Here is a 25,292-nt window from a genome sequence, read left to right as displayed (position 1 = left end):
GATGTGATGAAGGTTAAGTCATATTGTAATGTAGCGGCGGGTCCGCATGCGTTCATCGCAATCGGGGGTTGCCCTTGGTGGAGGTCCGATGCGATATCGCTATCGGCGATCGCACATCGCAAAGGTCCAGGTCTAGACCTTAACGTAGACCACTCCTTTATAGCAATGCGATATGAGGTATTAGACTCGATATGTCTCAACGCTCCCGTGTATAAGGTTTCAAGTCCGCAATCTGCCTCCAATAGTGTATTTGCCTGTATATGCATAGTTTTGCCTGCTGATAGTGTTAAAGCATATATACCCAAGTCTTTCTGCCTCTGTTTGCATTAGATGCATATACATATGGTTTTTCCGATGGGTAAATACATATATATACACGTGTTTCATCCATCTGCTTCCTTCATTTCTCTTCCATTGCTCCTCCGATGGCTCCCAATGACCCTGTTAATTGCATGCATATAAGCTCTCCGATGACCCTGTTTCTCTGCTTCCTCCGTCTGCTCTATGTGCTCCTCTTCTTTGCCATATATATATGACATATACATATATGGCTCCTCTGTAGCTCCAATAGCCCTATTTTGGCATATATTTGAGTTCTGCTCCTCTTGGCTCCGTTTGCTCCTCGAATATTGCCATATTGACATCAATGACAATCTGTGTCCAACACTAACAATTAGATGTGGGTTTGGAAGAAGCTATATTTCCTCTTTACCCACAATCTTTTAAAGCAACAACCAAAAGAAAATTTATTTTACTTACTTTGTTGATTGTTTCTAGATTAGTAGATTAATTGCAACAATTATACTTTTCATTCATTTCAAGTTCTTAGATAAGTTTTGGTAGGGTTACAAAATGAGTTTTTTGGTTTTCAAGGCATTATGATGGTTTGTATCTGCATGACCATTATTCCTTTGGGGTCTTAATCTCATTTCGACCATTCGAGTTGATGCTTGTGGCTCCCCAATAGGGCTATCAAGGGTTCAGTTCATCGGTTCACTTAGATAACAATATAAATTCACTAATAAAAGGAATGATGGAATAGATTTGTATTAGTTAACAAAAGAAATCACTAAGATTAACTTTCAATGTTGAACTATTTGTATACTTATCGTCTTTAAATCATTGATTCTTTTAGAATTCTATTCAAACGCAAGTTGCAATTGTTGGTTTCCTTCATTAAAAAGGAATGATTGGATATATCTGTATTAGTTAATAAAAGGTACCACCAAGATTTTCCTTCAATCTTGAACTATTTGTATACTTATTGTCTTTCAACCGTTGATCCTTTTACAACTTGGTTCAAAAACCAGTTGCAATTGTTGGTTCCTTTCATTAAAATTAAAAAAATGGCTTCTATGACAAGTTTCATGAATCGATCTCAATGTGATTCCTACCTTTAGGATGAATGTTTGCTGACCCAAAGTTGCAAAAACGTGTGCATAGTTTTAAGTTAGTTTCTTGCTTTGGTCCTCTGGTTTGAGCAAGTTCTTCTTTCTCTACTTGGAGGTTTTCTTGTAGGTTGGATATCACTATGTTTTATGTAGTGTAAAAACAAAACACAAATCAATACGTAATCACTTTGTTATCATTCTCAATTTCTTTAAATATAGTACTTTACACAACAATGTAGCATGGTTTTCTTTCATGACTTTATTAATTTGCTTTCCCAACTAGCAGAATTTCCATTTATATTTCCTAAATTAGATTACTCTTCGAATTCAACTTCTAAATTTACTTTCAATGCTTATAATAGTTTAAATTTCAACTTTTCAATTATGTATAACAAAACCCTAATTACACTTGGAAATGATGGATGAGAAACCCGAACATCAATAAACCAAATTACCTTGAATTTGTACAATCATTATTAATAAGATGCTTTCCCAACTAGTGGAGTTTCATTTTTATTTCCTAAATTAGATTACTTTTGGAATTTTCAACCTTTGTATTTACTTTCAATGCTTAGAATAGTTTCAATCTCAACGTTTCAATTTTGTACAATAGAATCCTAAGTAAGCAAGGAATCTATGGATGAGGATGACCAACATTAATAAATGACTTACGTTAGATTTGTATAATCAATATGTAGTCTTAGGTCCTTTTCCAACAACATTGTTAAGGATTTGATGGAGTTGTGGTCTTACAATTTATTGCCCCATCTGAGGGGCCTTTATACCTGTGGCAACCTTATTGTGAATGATACATAATCAAGACCCTGACATAAAAGAACATGCAGTTGCATTAATCAAATAATTAAAACTTGAGCAATCTTGTTTACGACTTTTAACTCTTAACATAATGTGTTTTCCACAAAACCTTTGTTTCACATTTTGCTAATTTGAACCCCCATTTTGAGGCGTGAGATTTCCCATTTGGCCAGACATGGGACATTTGTTGCTATTTTTGGTTTTGAGATAGAAAATGTTGACTAACACCTTAATTGGCGACTCCATTATGGAGTTTGCAAACTCTTTGCTCTTTTTTATAATGATAACATGAGCACATAAAGACAAATAAGATTGCCTTAATAATGAGAAAGCAAAAGTTTTCTTGTTGAGTCAATCCACTTTATGATTGTGGGATGGACCAAAAAGCACACTAACTTGAAATAAAGCATAAAATTATAAAATAATGCCTATGTTTAATATTTAATTGAATATTATAATATGATATAACACCCTCCCTTAATGGTTAATTTACAAACTGCACCACGTTGATCCCAAAATTTTACATATTTTTTAGGACCCAAAGTCTTGGTGAAAAGTTCGTAGTTTTGTTATCTATGGGATAATATTGCAACTCAAATAGATCCATCTTCTGCATGTTGTTTGATGAAGTGACACTGTATCTTAATATGCTTGGTATGCTCATGGAAGACTGGATTCTTGGCTAGTTTGAGCACTACTTGATTGTCATAGAGTAGTGGTCTTGGCTTCATTTGTTGCATCTTCATATCTAAAAACATCCTTTTGAGCCACACTGTTTCACATGCTTCTTTTGCTACACCTTGATATTTTGCTTCTGTTGAAGAAATGGATATAGACATTGCTTCTTGCTAGTCCATGTGACTACACTTGTGCTGAGGTTGATAACATATTGAAATGTTGATTTTCTATCACCCACAAACCTTCCCAGTCTAAATCTTTAAACCCACATAGCCTATTGTCTTTTCTTTTGCTATACAAAATTCCAAAGTGAGTTGTCCCCTTCCCATACTTCAATTTTTTTTTTGTTTTTGTTGTAGTTCAATGATTTGCCATCGATGGTGTCATAAATTTGGAAATGGAGCTCACAATGTAATTCAAATTAGGCCTAATGGTTGTAAGATATATCAGGCTCCCCACTAGCTGCTTGTAGATTGACTAATTAACTGTCTTAGAGTTGGTCAGGGGTGAATGTTTCAATGCTTTTTCCGTAGGCATAGACAAGATTTTGATATCTATCAATCTAGATGTGAAAACAAACTCTTGATCTATTTTGTTTATGAGATAAAAATGCTACTACTTGTTTGCCAAACTTCTACATGTACACAACAATATAGGAGGCCTAGTTTAGTCATGTCAAAAGCCTTCATGGTATTAGATTTGGTTTGTTCAATAGAACTTGCTTCACTCTTATAATATTAATGTCATCTACGTAAATGAACGGTAGAATTTTATCATTACCAATGCTTTTAATGTATAGATTGTGTAAGGACCAATCCTATATATATATATATATATATTTTTTTATTTTATTTTATCATCAAAATAAAATACAAGTAGAAGAGAAAAACATTGAGAATTCAAATTTATTAAGCACTATCTAACACATTCTTGAAATTCATTTCACTGAACATATCATAAAATTTACATATATTTAACTAAAGCCATAAAGAAATCATACAAAAGAATATTGTAACACATAGATACTGTTCACCAGAAGACGAGATTCCACTTGATTTGCCGTTACTTGTCTTCATTTGTTGTCAGTCACCTTCGAGTGTGAATGGCGACGTACTTGATCCGAATGCAATGACCCACTGATTGACCTCCCAACCTACTCTTTGGGTACTCTTCTTCCCCGCGGATCCCCCGAGCTGCAATGGAGTTGTACAATGGAGGAATGTAATAGCTGGTAGAGGAGAGCACTCATTGGCTCAAGAGTCCCCTTTCTAAAGTCCTCTACCTCACCAAACTCACTATAGTTCATTGTCACTACTCTGACATAGTCTCATCCAATAATAGGGTCCCCTAAAATGTCCTTTCTCCCATGGCTTGCCCTTTCTTTTATAGGAGTTCTCATAGGTGACACTTGGCATTTCATGCATAATTGATTATTTTTTATAATTTAATAGTTTGATTATTCACCCACCCATGTTTCACTCTCTCATCAAGGAACTCCAAAATTATTTACTTAAATTTTTAATTTAAAAATAATATTTTTCCTCACCTCAAGAAAATTCCTATTTCTTCTCCTAGTTGTCTCTTGATCCCCATTTTTTACTCCTCAATTTGTGTTCATTATTAAAGTCAATTGATGAGTCAAGATTTGATCCCCTATCTACTCCCTAATTTAACTCAAGTTATCTCTTAGATGGATATTCTTATGTTGGTTGTTGCCACATGGAGGTTCTCTATATTTCTCTAAAATTTATTTTATTAATCTTATTTTAATTCACCATCCTCTTCTTTTAATTAGGTTTAACTATTTTAGGATTAATATTTATCCTTACATTTATGTCCGTCTGTCCCCTTTTTACCTAATTAAACTACATTATCTACCTAATATTTCCAACATGGGAAGGGTAGAGTTTTTAAGGTAAAAGATTTTACTTCTTCCTATGATCCTCTTAGCCCAAGTTTTATTCTGGATTTAATTACCTCGGTTTCTAACATCATTTACCTTTGACATGAATTTACTTGGTTTTCATTTCTTGATTATATTTATTAATTTATTTATTTTTAATGATTCTAAGGGTGCCAAGTTTGGGCGTGCCCTTCAAGAAATTCCCTTGAAGTTCCAAGAGTGCCACGCCTAACAGTTTATTTGTGATGCCAAGGGTGCCAAGTTGGTCATGCCCTTCAAGAAATTCCATTGAAGTTCCAAGGGTGCCATGCCACTTGCCCTTCAAGCATTCAGTGGATAGGAGGGGAAATTGTAGGTGCAACGACAGAGACCCTATCATCTCTTATGTTGCCTGCTATAGTGAGACTAATGGTGTCGGGGATCAAGGCATCTGCATTGATGCACGCCCCCCCATAAAATTCTCATGAGCGACCCAACTTTGGGACCTGCCCTCATGACATCGTGATCTTCAAGGCGAAGGTGGTTCAACCTTTCCAGCCCAAGTCACGGTGGGAGTGCTAGTGGATGTGATCAAGGACACTGTCCCACCACTCCCATGCAGTTCCATCCAATTTGTACAACCCCATCACCTATATGTGAGTCATTCAACCAAGCAATTAATCTGTGCCTGCAACCACTAACATCTCATTAGAATATAGATAAACATATATAATAGGTTTCAAAATTGACTTTGAATTTCAAAGATAAAATAATATAATTTTTCATCAAACCAGTTGTCATCAACTCGTCATATGCGAGTGCCTCTGGTGGTTTCCTGCCATACTCAATAATCATCAGTAACAAGGTTTCTCAGTGTTATTCATTATCATAATAGCCTCATTAACATCACCTAGTCGTTCGCATCATTGTTCATTGTGAGCCAGAACTAATGCAAGTAGATAATATAGGGGACACCTCCATCATGGCTATCATCATCAAAACATCAATGGAAACATACATATCCATCAAGCTATCAACATCGTAACATCAATAGAAATATAGCTATCCATCAAATTTATCATCATCATGATTTTAATAGAGAGCATACATATCATTTACTGCCATCATCATCATAAATTCAATAGAGACCAAACTTAACCATTTATGCTACAATCATCATAATATCAATAGAGAACATACATAAACATCACAACCAATAATATCACACCACTAATAATAGAGTCGTGTCTGGATTCTCAACCTGAGGTCCTTAAGGATAATGTGTGGGCCTTAGGGCTAAATAAATGTTAATGTCATATCATTGTCAGTCAACTAGAGTGGGGCACTACATACACCCCCTCTTAATAATAAACTTCGTCTCGAAGTCCTTGGAATAGCTATGGAAAACCGTGACGCATCTCCTCGACGTCCTCCCAAGTAGCTAAACTGGGACTATAATTGTCCCACTGGACCTTAACTTGGTCCACTAATTGATGTTTAAGCTGCAAAATTCATTGGTCCAGTGTGCGAATTGGTTTGGCCATTATTGTTCCCTCGTCCGAAACTTGCAAATGACCAAAGTCAATAACATGTGAAGGATCTGAAATATAATGACGCAAAACAGAAATATGAAACACATCATGCATATGCGCTAAAGATGGAGGTAAGGGAAGCCTATATGCCACCGACCCTTTCCTTTCTAATATTTCAAAAGGTCCCACAAACTGTGGAGACAATTTTTTCTCCCTTTCCAAATATTATAGAGCTTTTTTTTGGGGGCCTTACTCTCAGGAACACCCTATCTCCCACTTCATAATTTCGGTCTACTCGATGAGCATCAACATAGCTCTTTTGACGATCTTGTGTTTCTTTTAGCCTTTCCCTAATCATAGTCATTTGTTTTTCCATCTCTTGCACCACTTCTAGTCCTATTAATACTCGGTCCTCTAGCAAGGCCTTCTGTATAAGAACTCAAATGGCGCCATCTTGATGGAACTCTGATAACTATTATTGTAAGAAAATTCCACAAGTGGTAAAAAGTTCTCCCATCTCTTTTGTTGGTCCATCACATACATTCGAAGCATGTCTTTGGGATTTGATTAGTTCTCTTTGTCTGCCCATCTGTCTCTGGGTGATAAGCAGTGCTGGAGTTCAACTGGGTTCCCAAAGCTTCTTGGAAACTGGTCCAAATTCTTCCTGTAAACACTGCTCCCCTATTAGATATGATCTTCCTAGGCACTCCAAGCAATCTCATAATCTCATTAATAAAAACTCTGGCTAATTCTAGTGCCTTACGTAGTCTTAACTGGTATGAAATGGGCACTCTTGGTCAACGTGTCCACAACTACAAATATGGAATCATGTCTTCTTGAGGTCATTGGTAGTCCCATAATGAAGTCCATTGATATAACTTCCCATTTAGATTTTGGTATCTCATGGGGTTGCAATAACCCTGCTGGATGTCTGTGTTCAGCTTTTACTCGCTGACACTCTAAGCATCTTGCTACCAAGTTCACGATGTCCTTCTTCATCCCTTTCCAAAAGAAGAGTGGTTTCAGGTCCGCACTCATCTTCTTAACACCAAGGTGTGCCATGTATACTGCGCGATGTGCTTCATTTAAGATTAACTGGCGTATATCTTCATTCGGTGGTACATATATCCTTCCCTGAAATCGTAGTAGCCCATCATTATCAAGGGAGTATTATTCATATTTTGGGACCCTCATTTCATCCTCCCTCAAACTTTTGCTAACCTCCTGATACCAGGTGTCTTTAAATTGTAATTCAAGCAGTTTCTCCCTCAAATTTGTCTTTAAGGGAATCACTGAAAATATCCGAGGCCTCCTACTTAAAGCATCAACCACCCTATTTACCATTCCTTTGATGTAAGTGATATCAAAATCATATTTACTAATTAGCTTGGACCATCGTCTTTGTCTTGCATTTAAGTGGTCTTGAGTGAATATGTGTTGTAGCCCACAATAGTCAGTGTTGAGATCAAACTTCCTTCCTAGAAGGTAGTGTTTTAAAAACGGCCACAAAAACCGGTAACGCTAACCGGCCGGTTGGAGGCCTCCGGTCCGAACCGGCCTAAAAAACCCGGTTTAATACCTCTTGTGACCAAAATCTGGCCCTAACCGGTCAAAACCAACCGGTTTTAGGGCGGAACCGCCGGTTTGTAGCAAACCGGCCGGTTCCATCCTAAACCGGCCGGTTTATGGACAGCCCGCCGATTAATGAAAAAGGTGCAGTGGTTTTGTGGTTTAGGGGTGGTTTAGGGGTTTTGGGGTTGTGCATTACTACCTTGACTTGCCAAATATGATAGAATTTTCATTACCATTTCCATCCTTCGGTTATCCATGGGTGTCTTTCTTTCTTTAAGAGTGCAATTAATCCAGCTGAAACAAAAACATTTTCTAGAACATAGATATTACTACCTTGATTTGTTATTCATGGTGCAATTTCCAACACCATTGAATGCTTTGACCTCGACATTTAAACTTTGTTACAAGGCTACAGCTACAGATACTTGAAGTTTATTCCAAAACATTTTGGATACACTACCACTGATACAACATATGTTAACATATTTATCTATCTATCCATCCCTCTACACAAACACACATATATCCATTTTAAAGGATGGTACTAATTTTAAACCAGAGTCCATGAAGAAATAGAGTTAGTTGTCAGAATCTAGCAGGCCTATATGCAAAAAAAAACAATAAAATGCAAATACAGATTGAACTGCAATAAAGAAAAATTGATATCTGCAGAGCTCAAATTATAAGAAGATCCAAAAACTTAAGACTGTTAGAGGCACCGAACACTCAAGTGGACTGCACCTGTAAATATGAATGTATGGAGACATCTCCATTGAAACTTTGTTGAATACATAGTTGAAGTGCAAAAAAAAGGTTACAAAAAAGCATCTGAAGGCCCCTATGTACACAAAAGAGAGAGAAACCTCATATTTGAGGCCCAAGTTACTGTTGAGAAGTACCTAGGCCTAATTACATGAAAATGACATTCATTATTGAATTTTGAAACATAATACCATAAAGGCCCACGGAAAAAACATTATTACAACATTATGAAGCTTAAATATACTTAAATACATGAATTTGTTAGTGTGAACAAAAATGTTGTGCTTAGGTGCACAACATGCAACTCCCCAGAAGCTTTGTCCCCAAAGCTAAAAACCAAAAGGTGGGAGTCCAGGATTAATAATTTTGATGACAAGCAGGACTTGAAAGATGTATTTATGCCACAATACAAGTCCAAAATGCATAGTATAATAGCTCAAAAAATGCAAAAACATACCTCTCAATTTCAAAAAAAAAAAAAAAAAAACATTACAATTCTGAAGTTCATCAGTTTACACCACCTTTTGGACTCCCAAATAATCTGTGATTCAAAGGATATGGAATTTGGTTAGGCATGTGTATTTGCAAATATAACTAAAAAGTAGAGTAGGGTGACCCCTATACTTATAATCAGGCTAAAAATACATAAGAAATGAGCCTCATTTCTTATGTATTTTGCTATTTTGTCGATGATATGTATTGCACTCGGTGCCATTTTGATATATTCACCTTTGCATGTATATAAATGAGCAAATTTTGCATATTTTGTCTCTATTGGCTTGGAATCATGGTTTTACATCTTAAAAATAGTTTTGTTTCATTAAAAATTAATTATTTAATGTATTTTTAAAAACCGGTTCGTTTAGACCAAACCAGTCCCGGTTAGACCGGTTCCGGTCGGTAAACCGGTTCATTAGGTGGACCGGTCCGGTCACCGGTTCCGGTTTTAAAAAACACTGGAAGGTAGTGTCTCCAAATCTTTAGTGCATAAACAATGGCTACCATTTCTAGATCATGGGTTGTGTAGTTTTCTTCGTGGGTTCTAAGTTTCCTTGATGCATAAGCTATTACTCTTCCTTCTTGTATCAACACACAACCCAACCCACCCTTGGAGGCATCGGTGCAAACCAAAAATTCTTGTTCCATATCCGACACCTTCAAAATTGGTGTTGTTGTTAATAACACTTTTAACCTTTGGAATGCTTCTTCACATTTTTCAGTCCAATTGAATTTCTTGTTCTTTCTTTGGATCTCGGTAATGGGGCTTGCTATCTTCAAAAACCCTTTGACAAATCTACGATAATACCCTGCCATGCCCATGAAACTTCGTATTTCATGAACATTTGTTCGTGTTGGCCATTCCATGATGGCCTCGATCTGTATTGGGTCTACTGCGATACCATCCCTAGAGATAATGTGTCCAAGATAATGAATCTTGGTTTGGTAAAAGAAACACTTTGACAACTTCCTGTATAATTGGTTTTCTCTAAGACATTGTAGAACTATCCTCAACTGTTCGTCATGCTCTTTTGGGGTCTTTGAGTAGATCAAAATGTCATCGATAAAGACTTGTACAAACTTGTTTAAGTAATCCCGAAATATTTCGTTCATCAAACTCATGAAAACACCTGGGGCATTTTTCAGTCCAAAGGGTAAAACTACAAATTCATAATGACCAACTCTTGTCTTAAAGGTTGTCTTCAGGTATCTTCTTCCTTGATTCTCAACTCATGATATCCCAACCTCAGATCTATCTTTGAAAACACAGTTGCCCCCTTCATTTGATCAAACAAGTCATCTATCCTTGGCAGAGGGTATTGATTTTTTTATCGTTTTTGTTTTCCATAAGAGGGACAATCCGCAGCAACCAAAGGCATTTATGGGAAAGTCAAATTCCTCAACTTTTACGAGAACCCCAAGGGCTATGTCTCCTTCCCTAACAGGAAAGATCCATCCGGGTAACGAGCAAGCGAGGAGTTCAGGCATAATTGTGGTTGCATCAAGTGGACATAAAAGAACCCATGAATCTGATCTTTCTAACAACAAGGAGATGACAATCAAGGTTGATTTTATGGCTCCAGATTTATATGACAGAAATGAGACCACTGATTCACTTCTTGTTGTTGTTGACAATACAGGGTTGATTTCATGAGTCTGGATTTATATCACAAAAATGAGACCACTGGTTCACCTACAGCTCTTCTTAACAATACAATGGGTTGGATTGATGTTCGCAGAAAAAAGAAAAAGAAAAACTTGGGACATGTCTAGAGAGCTAAGCCCAAGAATGTGGGATATGTAATTGGGTACTCGGAGATTTTCCTGGATGATAAACGATGTTCCTTGTTCTAGGTTGATGTGAGCACTCATCTCCGGTGTATCTTAGGGTATTGGGGTTTTGTAATGAGGTTTCTATGGGATTCTTGGGAATGATTTGAGATCTTGGGCATGTGGTAAAGAAATGCTCCCCAAACATATTTGTACGAAAAGTCGTGTAGTTGTGTTTTACCGAAGGAATAGAATTGTTAAAACTTACCACAAAAAAAAACAACATCACACTCTTTAATTGTGAACATTTAGTGGATTACAAAGTAAGAAAATTTTAGGGATTAATATTAGGTCGTTGTTAAGTTTCCCATGTTTTTAAATTTTTTTGTCAATTTCTTATTTCTACTAAAAATATTTTACTTTTAAAATTGTTAAAATTTTATAAAAACTATAATAAAATCATTAAATATTTTAATATATATATATATATATTTATTTATGTTTTTAAATATATAGCCAACATAATGTTGGTATAATTCACCTGCTTTCTAAAATTTAAAACTATTCTAGATACACCTTAACTCCTATCTACCAACTTTGAGGGGATCAAATCTTTTGAGGTGTTAACTTCTTTTAGAATAAAAAGAGATTTGATCTATCTAGGGGCTTGGTAGATCTCAAGTTAACATTTGAGCTATTTTTATTATTTTAGTTTACATAACATAACAACGTTGAACAAGACATTGCAACCTCTCTTTCATACTAAACTAGGAAAACCTCTTGATATAAAAATTTAATCTATATACCTAAAATTCTTAATAACATTAATATCGAATCAATTATCATTAATCACTAACTTTTAATAAATTTTTGATAATCTAAAATAATATAAAATTAAACAAAGCATCCTTCACTATATACTAGTTACAAGGAAAGAAGAATTCCGCAACTCTCATTACTTGCAAATAATTCTCATTGATTATCTCATTACTAGCAAATAATTCTCATTGATTATCAATCCAAATAAAAAAAAAAAAAAAACTCTCATTACTTGCAAATAATTCTCATTGATTATCAACCCAAATATGTACACATTCATAAAAATAGAAAGTTCTAAGTGCAAATTCTTATTTTGATGATAAATTTTTAAATGATATAAGAAATCAGAGATTTCATTTATTTTTAATTTAAATCTGTTTAAATTTAAAGAAAACATTCATGACCATGCGTTTTATTCAAAACCTGCTGTTAAAAAAGTTAAAAAAATCTTTTATACTACAATTAAAAAAATCATGAACAAAATGTCCAATTGCAAAAGCCTCCATACTAAAACTTTCTTTAGTAATTTGAATTTGTATTTTTGAGAAAAAGTCCGTGACTGTGGATGTAACCCCATTACCTTGGTGCTTTTAATTTGTTATTTTGGTGGATGTATAGATTGGAATCCAAAGGGATTTGTTGGAACCCTTGTTCATTTGATTATCTGCTAATCTTAATGTACCATGCCTAAGGAGTGTGCTTTAAGCCATATAAAACCTTCTTAAGTTTACAAACAAGATGCTCCATCCCTATTACATGGAATCCTTATGGTTCATACATGTAGACCTCTTTCTCCAAATCCCCATTGAGGAAGGATTTCTTCATGTCCATTTAATGGACCTTCTAGGAAAATTGTGTTGCCATGGTTAGTACTAATCAGATGGTGCTCATCCTTGGTGCAGGAGGAAAGGCCTCATTATAGTCAATACCCTCTCGGTAAGAGAACCTTTTTGCAACCAATTGTGCCTTGTACTTGTCGAGTGTACTCTCTGCCTTGACCTTGTACACCCATTTGTAGCCAATGGGTTTCTTCTTTGATGGAAGAGCTATGAAATTTGAAGTATCATTTTTCATCAAATTCTCGTGTTCATGGTTTGACTACTGTCCTTCCATTCATTTCCTCCTTTTGCCTCATCAATGTTAATTTTTGTAACATCAGATGTGTTCTAGTCATCAACGTGGTGGAGGGGCTGGAATACACGAGATCTCCATAACCCTGAAATTGTTTATGGAAATTCCACCTAGAAATGGCTTAATTAGATTATTAGCCCATTTTAATTATTTCCTAAGTTTAAACTTAGGGAAAGAGGTCAATTAATTAGAATTAATTAGGTCAAGGTGAGAATTCTCTAGAAACTCACACAAATTGACAAGAAATTAATCTAGGCCCTTGATTAAGTTCTAATCCTGGCTGTTGGTGCTCCAACAGAGAATTATAAGAAGTCGTCGATGGGTAGATGGAGAATACACTTTTTGGAGAAAACTTGAAGGTGAGGAGCACTTGAGAGTGTGACCAGTTGCAGATATTCAATGATCTAGATAGATTGATCCTTCAATGCAGGTCAGGAGGAGTGATCAAGTCAGAGATCGAGTAGCAAAGTGTTAGAAGGGCATAGATAGTTGACCCGAAGGAAGATTTCCAAATCCAAAGAGGCAGAAGGCGAGTGACTGAAGTATTCCATGTCACAGCTAGCCCAGATCAATTGTAAGGGTCTCGCATATTTTTTTGATGTTGCAGTTTAGGGTCATGTGAGTTTTCCCAGAACAGGCGCATGAATTGCGCTTGCTTTCCCAGCACAACTGCGCAGATGATCAGAAACAAAAATGACTTGCACAAGGGTTGACAACCAGTTTCCAGAGGCTGGGGTTTGCTTGTGGAGGGAGAGAACTTTCTCTCCAACAACGTCTTGTCAGATTCTCGCTGTTTGGATTGCCAGTTGGGCATCCATAAATTGTACTCAGATTTCACTGCTGCATACTAATAAAACCCTCAGCGGCTGCACTGGTTTTCCCAATTTGGGTTTTTTTGGGGACATTTGTCCAAAAATATATGTCATTTTATGTGTGTGCTAACATTTTTCAATTCCTATTTTGCTTTCGCAATATTTAATTTTGGTGAAGAAATTGCAGTGTGATTAATTCAATGTTAATCAGTAAATTAATCAGTTAGGATAATTAATTCTAGTTGTTGCGTTTCAAGGAATTTGCACATGGTATCAGAGATTATTTGATAGACAGGAGGCTCAAAAGCAGAAAAGAAAAAATTGCGGCTCAGAGGGAGTTGCGAAACGATTTTTTTCGGACGACCGCGCGAGTTCTCTCACATAAGACATGGGGATCGCGGGAGATTTTCCTGTATAGATGCGCGGATTGCGCGAGTACAGAAAAGTTGCAGATTCTTGTCTGGGCATAGAGGATTTGCATCAGTTTGCTAGAGTAGATTTAGTTTTGGGTGGAAGAGAAACGCACACACAAAGGGAAAATTTCTTTCATGGGGCTTCAAGTTTCAGAAGTCCGATTTTCTAGAGTAGACTGGCAGTAGTTGTGAGCAAATCTTCTGACTCGAGAAGGGAGTGCAAGTAGCAAAATTAGTAGCCAAGCATATGGAAAGAGGGAGTTTTCGACTAGATCAAAGATAGCCACAGCTGGGCTTAAGAGATCAGGATAGGTTGGAGGGTTCCTCTAACTATGTCATCTGGAAAGCGAGGATGTTATTCCTTTTAGATGAATATTGTCTGAAGACCTATGCAAGGAGTGTAGTAGTAGTGCCCCAGGATGCCGATCAGTAGGAGTACAAGAAAGAAATGGCAAAGGCCAAGAGGATGATTCTGGATGGTGTTCGAGATCATCTTGTCTCACACATGGCAAACAAAGGGAAGGCCAAGGAGATGTGGGATGCTTTGGCTAAGCTGTTTTAGAGTTCTTCCGAGCAACGAAAGATGTACCTGTAGGAAACGTTAAGGAACACGAGGATGCAAAAGGGCAAGAGCATAGATGCCTTTCTCACTCAGATACAATATGTCTGGGATTAGTTGTTGTTGGGTCAACACCTCAAGCCACAGAGCTTGTACGATTGGCACTGAATAGTGTCTCAAAACACTGGCAAGTATTTGTCAAGAGTATCTTGGAAAGAGACACCTTACCTAAGTGGGACATGATGTGGTTCGATCTGCAGCAGGAGGAGTTGAGGCGGTTTTTGTTAAAGAGTACCATCAATGACAATAGCAACAACAAGGGACTGAAGACTGAGGAGGAGAATGTGCCCTAACAGCTAAGGGTCACAGTGAGACACAGGGGGAGAGAAAGAAGAAATTGGACCTTTCAAAGGTTAAGTGCTGAGGGTTCCTCCAACTATGTCATCTGGAAAGCGAGGATGTTATTCCTTTTAGATGAATATTGTCTGAAGACCTATGCAAACAGTGTGGTAGTAGTATCCCAGGTTGCCGATCAGTAGAAGGAGTACAAGAAGGAAATGGCAAAGGCCAAGAGGATGATTCTGGATGGTGTTCGGGATCATCTAGTCTCACACGTGGCAGACAAAGGGAAGGCCAAGGAGATGTAGGATGCTTTGTCTAAGCTGTTTCAGAGTCCTTTTGAGCAACGAAAGATGTACCTCTAGGAAACATTGAGGAAAATGAGGATGCAAAAGGGCAAGAGCATAGATGCCTTTCTCACTCGGATATAGGATGTTTGAGATTAGTTGTTGGGTCAACACCTCAAGCCATAGATCTTGTACGATTGGCACTGAATAGTGTCTCAGAAACTGGCAAGTATTTGTCCAGTGTATCTTGGGCAGAGACACCTTACCTAAGTGGGACATGATGTGGTCCGATCTGTAGCAGGAGTTGAGGCAGGCTTTGTTAAAGAGTACCATCACCGACAACAACAACAACAAGGGACTGAAGAATGAGGAGGAGAATGTGCCCTAATAGCTAAGGGTCATAGTGAGACACATGTGGAGCAAAAGAAGAAAATGGACCTTTCAAAGGTCAAGTGCTTAAGGTGTGGTGAGTTTGGACACTACAGAATGTGGTGTCCTCTCAGTAAGAAGGACAAGTTGGAGAGGCAGGACTAGGGAACAATGTCAACGGAGATTGACAAACTGTCTTCCAGGTCGGTAGGCTGGTTCAAGAGGGAGTTGATATTCTCTAGTTAAAAGAGAAGTACCTTTTTGAGTTATGTTACTTCTTTATGTCTTTACTTTTGTTTAAGATATGATTATTACTTATACTTCTTGCATGTATATGTGAATATTTGGATACTTCTAACCTCTTGATGAGATGTGATAAGTTGATCCTTCTTGAGGATCATCTAAGATGTCGAAAAATATGGCTAGTGCAGGAAGAGAAGAGCTAGTGCTGGAAAAGCAAAAGAAACACCTCATGAAAAGTAGACAAAATGCGACAAGCTGCCCATGTAAAATCAGAAGGTGCATAGGGATTTGAATACTACAAAGTATATATGGTGTATTGTTTCAATGTTAGGTTTCAGCTGCAATATTGGATGACAAGGTAAGCCCTAGGGTATGATGAGAATATTACCTTCACAAATGGCTCATGCATGCATATGAAAGTAAGTTTGATTCATGATACTCATGATGAAAATATGCACTTGGTAGTAGACAAGTATCTTGCTTTGTAGCCATGATGAATTTCTTGATTCTATGAAGCTACTTAGAAACATTGGTTTCTGATATATTGGTATACTTGATGTTTGGCTAACATCTATCATCTTAGACATGATGGATTTCATAAGAAGGCTAACTCATTGTTTTGATATATGATAGCTTGATTCGATTATTAATGATTGTGATTAGCATGATAATCATGATGATACAAGAATAACAATAAGATTATTGCTCAAGATCTTCTTGTTGACCTTCATTTAGTTCTGATAAGCTTAGTAATTATGTCATGTGATAAATTTTTATGCCCTGTTGTGATGGTTAATGATAAAGAAGTTATGTAGTAATCTTTGAAGAATGATTCACTTGACATCTACCTTGACCATATGACTCTAACCCTTGATGGAAATTTGATGTCATGTTCATACGAGAAGATGAAGTAGATGATACTGACATGTTATGACCATGATAAATATATGTGTTAGAACCTGATATAGCTTGATTTTATGATCTAACAGTTCTACTGATGCATGATAATATTATAGACATGTTGATGACTTGAATAATAATGGCTGAAGGGGTTGCTCATTAAGAGGGACAAACTCTTCATAAGATCCCTACACCTATTGTCATTTTCATTAAATATTTGGAAAATTAATTGTTGAAGTATGACTTCTGGACATGGATAGACAAATATTTTTTATTGTTGTTCTGCAACAAGTTCTGGTCTAAGAAGAGAGCGTTTTCTTTAGTCTAAGCCCCAACCACACAAAAGCAAGCATAAGAGTGCTTTTATAGCCTCCCATCCGAATGAAAGAAGGCCTATGGTTGCGATTGTGCCTGTAGGTCACAAAATATGAAGCCTCATGCAAAAAATCAAAAGTGCACCTGGAGTATGACAATCCTACAAACATGGAGCAGATAATAGAATGACCTATGAGCAAGGAAGTCTGAATATTTGACTTGCTATAGAGAATGTGAATGTGTTGGCTAAACTTGTGTTTGTAGGTGACCAAAATATGCATCATATCAATATGTCATTATGATTTAACCATTGAAGCTAGTGTATGACAATATTTGATCATAGTTCCAAGCGTTTGACAAGATGTGGATGATTGGTATAGATGAGCAATGTTCAGAGTTTTGACATGATGCATGATATTTATAAATATGCTTTAGAACATTGGCATTTTGCTTCATATGTTTTTGGCTGATGTATTGATTGAATTCACAAAGATGATAAATTAGGGTTTTGACTTGATGGCTAAAGATTTGACTTGATATATGATGATTTGCCTTGATGACAATGCTATGTGAGCATAGTAACTTTCAGTGTCTAATATTGGTATTCAATAATGTTTTTGTATTGTCCTCATTGTCTTTGGCACATTAGTTGAAGTATAAACAATTGTGATTTAGTATGAAGTAATCTCACAATTAATGGATGAAACTTATATGACTCATTCTTGGTATATTCATGAAAGTTATATGACTTGTCCCTGATGTATCCATTCATGTTTAGTGGCATAAATGATTCATGCTATGATCACAAGGATGGCCTGATATTGTTAGATTGCATAATGCTTGGTAAATAAAAGGTTGTTGTAACTTGGTATTTGGATGTGAGCTCCACCTGACATTTGGTCCGAAAAGTTTGTCACAGGGATATTGGCAATTTTTTCATGATTTTGATATTAGTTTTGGTCTGGCATCTAAGGCTTGATACACTGACTTAGTTGATTTGATTGCATAATATTGGTTTGTGTAAGGTTGAGCATATTGGTTTGGTCAAGTGTTATGTTTGCAGAGAGCGTTGTATGAAGCAATCTCCCCAAGCCTGGTATGTCTGCATTGACAGTAATTTAGTGAAGCTAGGAAGATGTGCCAATCCAAACCTTTACTTCGAAGGTGGTCCAAGGTATGACTTTGAATTTTTGGTTTTATATGTTGATGGTGTATTCTTGACACGTAATGAACCTCTGATGATCAAAGTAAGAGGGAGTTGGCCTTTGAAGTTCGAAATGAAAAACTCATGGCATGATGATTTACTTTCTGAAGTATGGAAAAGAAAAATCTATATCGTGAAACTGTTAAAGGAAGCGAAATGCGAATCCTTGGACACTCCATTCAAATTTATGAAGAGATATTGTTGAACTTGACTTGGTAATCGATAATTGATTAAAGCATTGATGTTCCGTGTGAACACTCGTTGTACACACACACACACATATATATATATGTTTTGCATAGAACTTGAATGAATTCATGATTGCGCTACTTCATACACATTGAGTTACTGCCAAACACACTTTGAGATATTTTGCATGGGACAATCAATTTTTGGTTTGAGATATTCTTCCTATGATACGTCACTGCATGGATATATGGATGAAATTTGGGATTGTTATTGATAAGATAAGCACATTTGGGTGTTGTCTTAGTATGAGATATGCCATGATATTTTTGGATGAGAAGTTCGTAACTTTAAGCACAACTGAGGTTGAGTACGATGTTGCTGGCAGACTAGTTGTGAGGCAGGTTGAAGAAGCTTTTTGAAGCACTGTTTGAGTAGGTTCTAGATATGACAGTGATACATTGTGATGATAAAGAGGGACACAACTGGCAAAGATTCCCATATACAACTGGGACCGAGATATCCTCAGCCGATGTTGTTGTACGAGACAAGCTTAGGCTTGTGGTTGCATCCTCTGTGTGAGAGAGGATGAATAAGGTATCTTTTTTGTGATATATATTTTGTTCTAATATAATGTTTGATTTGATGTCTTACATGAATAGGAGACTGCTGCTATTGTGACATGATGATTAAGGTGATACCAAATATAAGCACAATGATATGTTTCTGATCGACAGAGAGCAGGACTGATCGAGAACATTGAGCCATCTCTTCCCCCCTGTCTGAGCTCCCATGGTGAGGTATTGAGATGGAGGGCTCCTGGGGTTGAGGGATCCCTGAACAATAAGGTCGTAGATGTTGCTCCCTTATTTGTTACCCGTAGGGTTGGATATGTTGCTCCTCTATCTCGGTCTTTGCAGAGTATACCCCAGTTGGAATCATACCCACAAACAGGGTTTGTTGGGATTGTCCCTCCCTGTCTGGCCAACAGTTTGAGGACGCTTGGGTGTGTGTGATCCCTTTGGTAAGTTGGGTATCTCACCCAAGCTCAAATTATGATGCAGGTTTTTTACCACATGACTATTCAGTGTCATTGTTGGGAAGATCAATGGGCAATATGATGGGTTTAGATGTGCTCCCCTATATCACCTATTGCTCGATATGGGGTTGAATATGTTTTGTGCCCCCATGAGGTTCCAGGTTGAGATGTGCTCCCTGATGATAAGCTCTATGATGTTTCCCTGGTGATGGCATTGGGCTCCCCACTGGCAGTCATTTCGGGTTGAGACTGAGCTCCCTGATGTAGATTCAAGTTGAGATGTGCTCCTTGATATTGTTTCAGATTGAGATGTGCTCTTTGACATTATTGGGGGTAGTAGCTACGGTTCCCCTCCGATATCAAATTCTTCTTCTTTTAGATTCGAGAATGTTCAACATATGAATAGGGACAATCAAGAGATAACTAGGAATAAGCAAGAGATGGGCATTGATGACATTTGATGATGAGATACATGAGATTGGTTATGATTTAATGACATGATTCGTGCGATGATTACATGATGCAGTTGGAATTTCTCCCTAGCTAAGAGGGAATGTTAATTTCACAACTCAGTGACGAATTTCAACCATGGGACGAGATTCCTCTTTTTGAGAGGACCAATTTTGACTACTGGAGTGCTCAATCTGGACAAGGGAAAGTGTATTTTTGGATTAAAGCCCATGTGCATATTTGTTCAGGTCAGCCCTAAAGCAAATTGGACACCCTTGGAAGGCTATAAATACAAGTAACGTCAATCTCATTGGGCAATCATCTTGGATCATTCTTCTATTCTCTTAATTGTTTTTGTCTTGTATAGGTCTAAGGCAACTCTACGGAGGAATGAGTTCGCACGAAGTTGAATTGCAAGGTTTGAAGCTCGCATCTTTGTTTTTTAGAGTTTTGGGTCTCAACCATAGGCATGGCACATAGAAATCTCGGTTGTAGCTGCACGCTGGCCGGCTCATCCGTGCGGTTGAAGCCTTTTAGTTGCACGCACAACACGTCCTCTGCGCGGCTAGAAACTAGGGTTTGCTTTTATCATTTTATCGTGGATTTCACTCGTTGACCGCAAACAATAACAATGGATTGCAGTTTTCTGAAGCAGGGTTTTGAGAATTAGCATTGTTGGGTTCATTTCACCAATATTGTTTAGTTGATGGATAGTTGTATGAATGAAGGTATCGATCACTGTACTCTCTATTACTGAATCATTTAATGACAATCTAATATGAAAAATAATTTGAAAGAGTTTTCACCATAGTGGGTCTTTCCCTGGTCTCCGAACAATCTTGGTCTCCTTGTGTGAATTCTTTTCTTCTAATGTTTCTTTATGTCCCGCTGCATTGATGATGATATTGTTTCTTCTACATAATTGCATATGTTGCTGAATAATGATGTAAATACGAATAATGTTATGATGTTATGTGGTGAATTTAATATGGAAATAAATATTCAAACTCAATACTTAACCAGTTATAAGAAGAAATTAAGAAAACAATATTTACTTAATTAACAAAATATAATTCAACTATTACAAAGATCTGATGTAATTTATTTATAAAGAGGAACTTATAATAACAAACAATTCTGTAAATTATTCTCTTATTTAAATCACAACTTCATAGAGGATCCAAAATGAGACTGAAACTCAATTAAATTTTGAATCGGATAACTGCAAAAGACTTAATTTATATGAAGAAAACATAATGAATAAACAAAGTGAAACACAACTCACTAAGAAACACACCATATGAGGTAAGTCCAAAATCTTTTATTATTCCAAAAAAATTGCTCCAGCTTAGTACAAATCTGCTTGATAGCTTGTTCAAGGGTTCAACCCATAATAACTCAAAGGAGGAGTTATTTATACAAAATTTGCAAAAGATCTACAATTTGCTTGGAATGGCATAGTACAAATTACAAAAATAGAAAAATATAATAGGAACCGAGAAACTGCTGAAAAGGTGGCTCTATCCTTTGGGAATCTGTTGATGATCTGGCTTGAAAATACTAATGAGTTGTCATGCTGTTAGAATGAGAAATTAATAAATTGTTTCACACAATTGATCCCATCTTTCTTCACTTGGGATTTCCACATTCACCATCTTTCTAAATGTTTCATCCACCTCTGTGTACCTCTCGAAATTGGGCTTGGTGAGAAATAAATGTTTAATTTCATGCATGATGGTTAAATCAAACTCCAAGGCTTCCAGAAAAGCCTTCCCTGTTATCTGTCCTTTGACTCCTGCAAATTTGGTTCTGTCCACTGCAATAGTATACAATTCCTTGCAATAATCTTCTAATTTAATCAATTTATCATTCAAACCTACCAATCCTGGCAATCCTTTAAGATTTAAGACATTAAACTTTGAATGAAATCTTTTGACAAAAATATCCAAGGTTTGACATTTAGTTTCTAATTGATTGATCAAATTCCTCTTTTGTAATACCTTCTTAATTTCTAAGATGGTAGTTGTTCTGTCAGAAATGTTTATTTCTTCTAGTTATTCTCTGCTTTTCAAATTTAATACCTTGATCACATATGTGGCTCCTGTTGGCTTGGTCTTCAAGGTTGCTCTCTGTTCTTCTATCACTGCTTTGCATCTAGTGATGAGTTCTTGCTGCTCAAAAATAATTTCTATGGATGGCCATACATCTGTCATGGATTGGCTGATTTGTGTCCAAATATTTTCCTTCGCATGGGCCAAAGTATCTACCATTAGGGACTCACTCTCCAATTTATGAATCTTAAGTTCCAATTTGTGGGACTTCTGCATCTCTTGCACATACAAAGTGTCATTCTTGATTTTCTGCAACTCTAGATTTTGGAATTTCTGTAGTAATTTCTCGTTTTCCTGTTTTTGTATGGCCAATTCCTATGATAATCTGGCTGGATCAGCTGCTGTTGATGTAGACTCAATGGTTGTTGATGATGAACTAGGCTCTATGCCTGCAACTGCTATTGGGACTGTTGTGATTGGAACCATGGCAAGTTGTGTTGCTTCCTTCTCTTTTAATAACTCTTCAATTTGCTCTTCCATTTTCTTCAACTATATATTTTTCTCAATGATAAGCTTGAGCATATCCTCATTTTGTTGTTCATTCTCTGCTATATCCTTTATTAGAGGATCGTTTGTTGAAGGCAATTTCAATTGTTTCTTCAATGCAGCAATGTCTGCATCTTTCTTTTTGAGGAGTAGCTCTGCAGCTATGACATCTTTGGGATCATATCCTACTTTAATTACAAAATCGTCCAATGATTTTATTATGTTGTCTTTGGCTAAAGAAGAAGTCTTTTCTAACTTAAGCTGAGACTAAACATTAGATACGACAATCCTAAGTTTAGAAAGAGACATAGATGTAGTTGTCATAGTAGAAAACAACATCTCACCAGTCTATTTGTGCATATCCATCTGGTCAATTGGATGAATTTCACTGGTATCAAATGAAAACACAGTGTTTTTATACTCTAATGGTGATTTAGGAAATGGAATATGGACTTGTAAGAATTCCATTTGCATTCTGCCTTTCTCACTGTCAAAAGCAGAAAGAAGCCTATGCTGGGAAGTTGAAGTTTGTTTCTAGAATTGGTTGTACACATTGGACTTTAAAGTCTCATTTTTCTATTTGATCTCAAGGAACCTTGAAAATATATTCTAATCATCTGAAGAACTAGTCCCTGTGGGCTAAATAATTTCTAGAGACTCTCCAGAAGGTGAAGTTGTAGGAGGAGTGGTTGAAGCACTAACTCCTACTGATGTAGACACTTCTGGATCTCCAAGATCAATTATCACTGGTTGAGATTCTTCTGTTGATGTGACCAGACCAACCTTTGGCTTCTTTTGTTGAAAAATGAATCCTTTCATAATATCTTCAGTAGATGAAGTCTCCTCTCTTAGCCTTTTTTGTTGTTTGCTCTGAACAACTGGAGTCTGTTCAGTGGGGGTAGATACAACCTATTCATCTACCTCTTGAAGAGTCCCATCAACCCATTGTTGTTGATTCATGATTTTTATTTTTTTATTTTTTATTTTTATTTATTTATTATTTTTTATTTCTGGCTTTGGAGTATGATTATAAGGAGTCATCTTGAAATTAACTCTCAAAGCAGAAATAATGCCAAAAGGATCATAGGACCAGGTGAAGTTGGGTTAAAAATTCATCTTCCTTAACAATGTATCTGCCTCAACACCAGCTGATCTGGTGTTGCAAATAAATGATCCAATCTGTGCTTTAATCTTGAATTGAGACTTCCTTTTGCCTGACACAAAGTGTAGGTCATCCATGTGGATCATCTGCCTAATATATTCCAGAGAAAAGATTCTCATAGGAACATATTTGGGCAGCTTATATGGTGCAAGCTCACAACCATATACTCTTATCTCAGTATAGTTATGGTATAAATACCAGTCACCAGTTTTGTTCTGCTCACTTAAATGTAAAATCCTTTTAATTTCATTTCCAATCCTTGGCTCTATCTCACTGTTGAGGAGCTATGCCACTGGATCTATGAATGTATCTACAAATTCTGAAAATGAGGTGGTATAAGTTGTCCTGACTATTTTTGCCAGTGAATCCCTGATTGATTCACTCCTTGTTCATCCCGCTTGCTGAGTTTGATAGGCAAAAGAGCACCCTGTTGAAAAAGAAACATGTGGACAATTACAGAACTATAACTGAACACTCCCTGTACAGTAAAGTTCATGAATTGTTCATGTATATTATCAGCCAAGAATTGGTTGTAATTATACATAAATGTTAGTTGTTGATCTTTGTTAAAAATGGAAAGGAAACCAAGGATAGTCTCATCAATAAAATGTGCGGCCCTTGCATTTATTTATTTTTATTTGAATTTGAAGCCTTTGTTTTCTTTTTGCTTCCTTAACATTTTATGTTTCTTTTGCCTTCTTTCTTTAGGGCAACTAACTCCTAACATTTTATTGATATGGATGCATATAAAAATATGAAATTGTCTTAACATTTTTATTTTTCTTTCTTTTTCATCCATATCCTAACTTAACATTTTGAATTTATTTTTGACTAATATAGTAACTTATCAAAACCAAATAATATTACAACATCAGCTCTAGCTGGGGACTACTTCCCCCTGTGGGATGCAGAGAACAAGCAGATCCAAGTGCCTTCTCCTCGGGCTATGGAGTCTTTGTTGAAACAACCACACACTTGCAATTTTCTCAAAATAAAATGAACTCTTCGGGTATTTACAGATGATGAATGGATGGATGAAAATCTAATACTGGATATAATGTTTCAAGTATTTCCCATTGACTGGCAATGAGGAATACTCTCCTTGCAAATTATGTAGGATAGATGTATTATTCCTTTGACTTATGCAATGCTAAATGGACCAAACCAGAGGTTGTCAAATTTTGCATGCTTGCCTTTATCCTCCCTCCTTGTATCCCATCTAAGCACCAGGTCACCTTTCTTGAAATTCCTTTCTCTGGCCTTTCTGTCAAACAACTCCTTCATCTTATTTTGATATTTCCTTAGCTTGTACTAAATTTCATCCTTGTCCTCATTCAACTCAATGATTTGATTAATCCTTCTTGAGAAATCATCTTTTTCTTCATAAGATTCCTGAAGGAACCTCATAATTGGTAAAGCCAAATGAGTAGGAAAAACTACTTCCTTACCATAAACTAATTGGAAAGGAGACTTGCATGTGGATCTCTTAGGAGAAACTCTGTTTGCCCAAATTGCATGGATGAGGTGACTGTCCCAACTCTTTTTATGGTCTTCAAGAGTCTTCTT

The 25,292-nt window shown here is 36.6% G+C and overlaps 1 protein-coding gene across 13 annotated transcripts in view; it reads left to right on the top strand.

Annotated features, from left to right (window-relative positions):
* Positions 1 to 25,292, top strand: part of LOC149218446 (NAC domain-containing protein 54-like) — a 288,196-nt gene that overhangs the window by 104,124 nt on the left and 158,780 nt on the right. The window lies entirely within an intron of this gene.

Source organism: Pinus tabuliformis, chromosome Q (assembly GCF_031772625.1).
Source record: "Pinus tabuliformis cultivar Carrire ecotype Pingquan chromosome Q, CPIR1, whole genome shotgun sequence".
NCBI classification, from domain to species: Eukaryota; Viridiplantae; Streptophyta; class Pinopsida; order Pinales; family Pinaceae; genus Pinus; species Pinus tabuliformis.
This window is presented reverse-complemented; position numbering and strand designations above follow the sequence as displayed.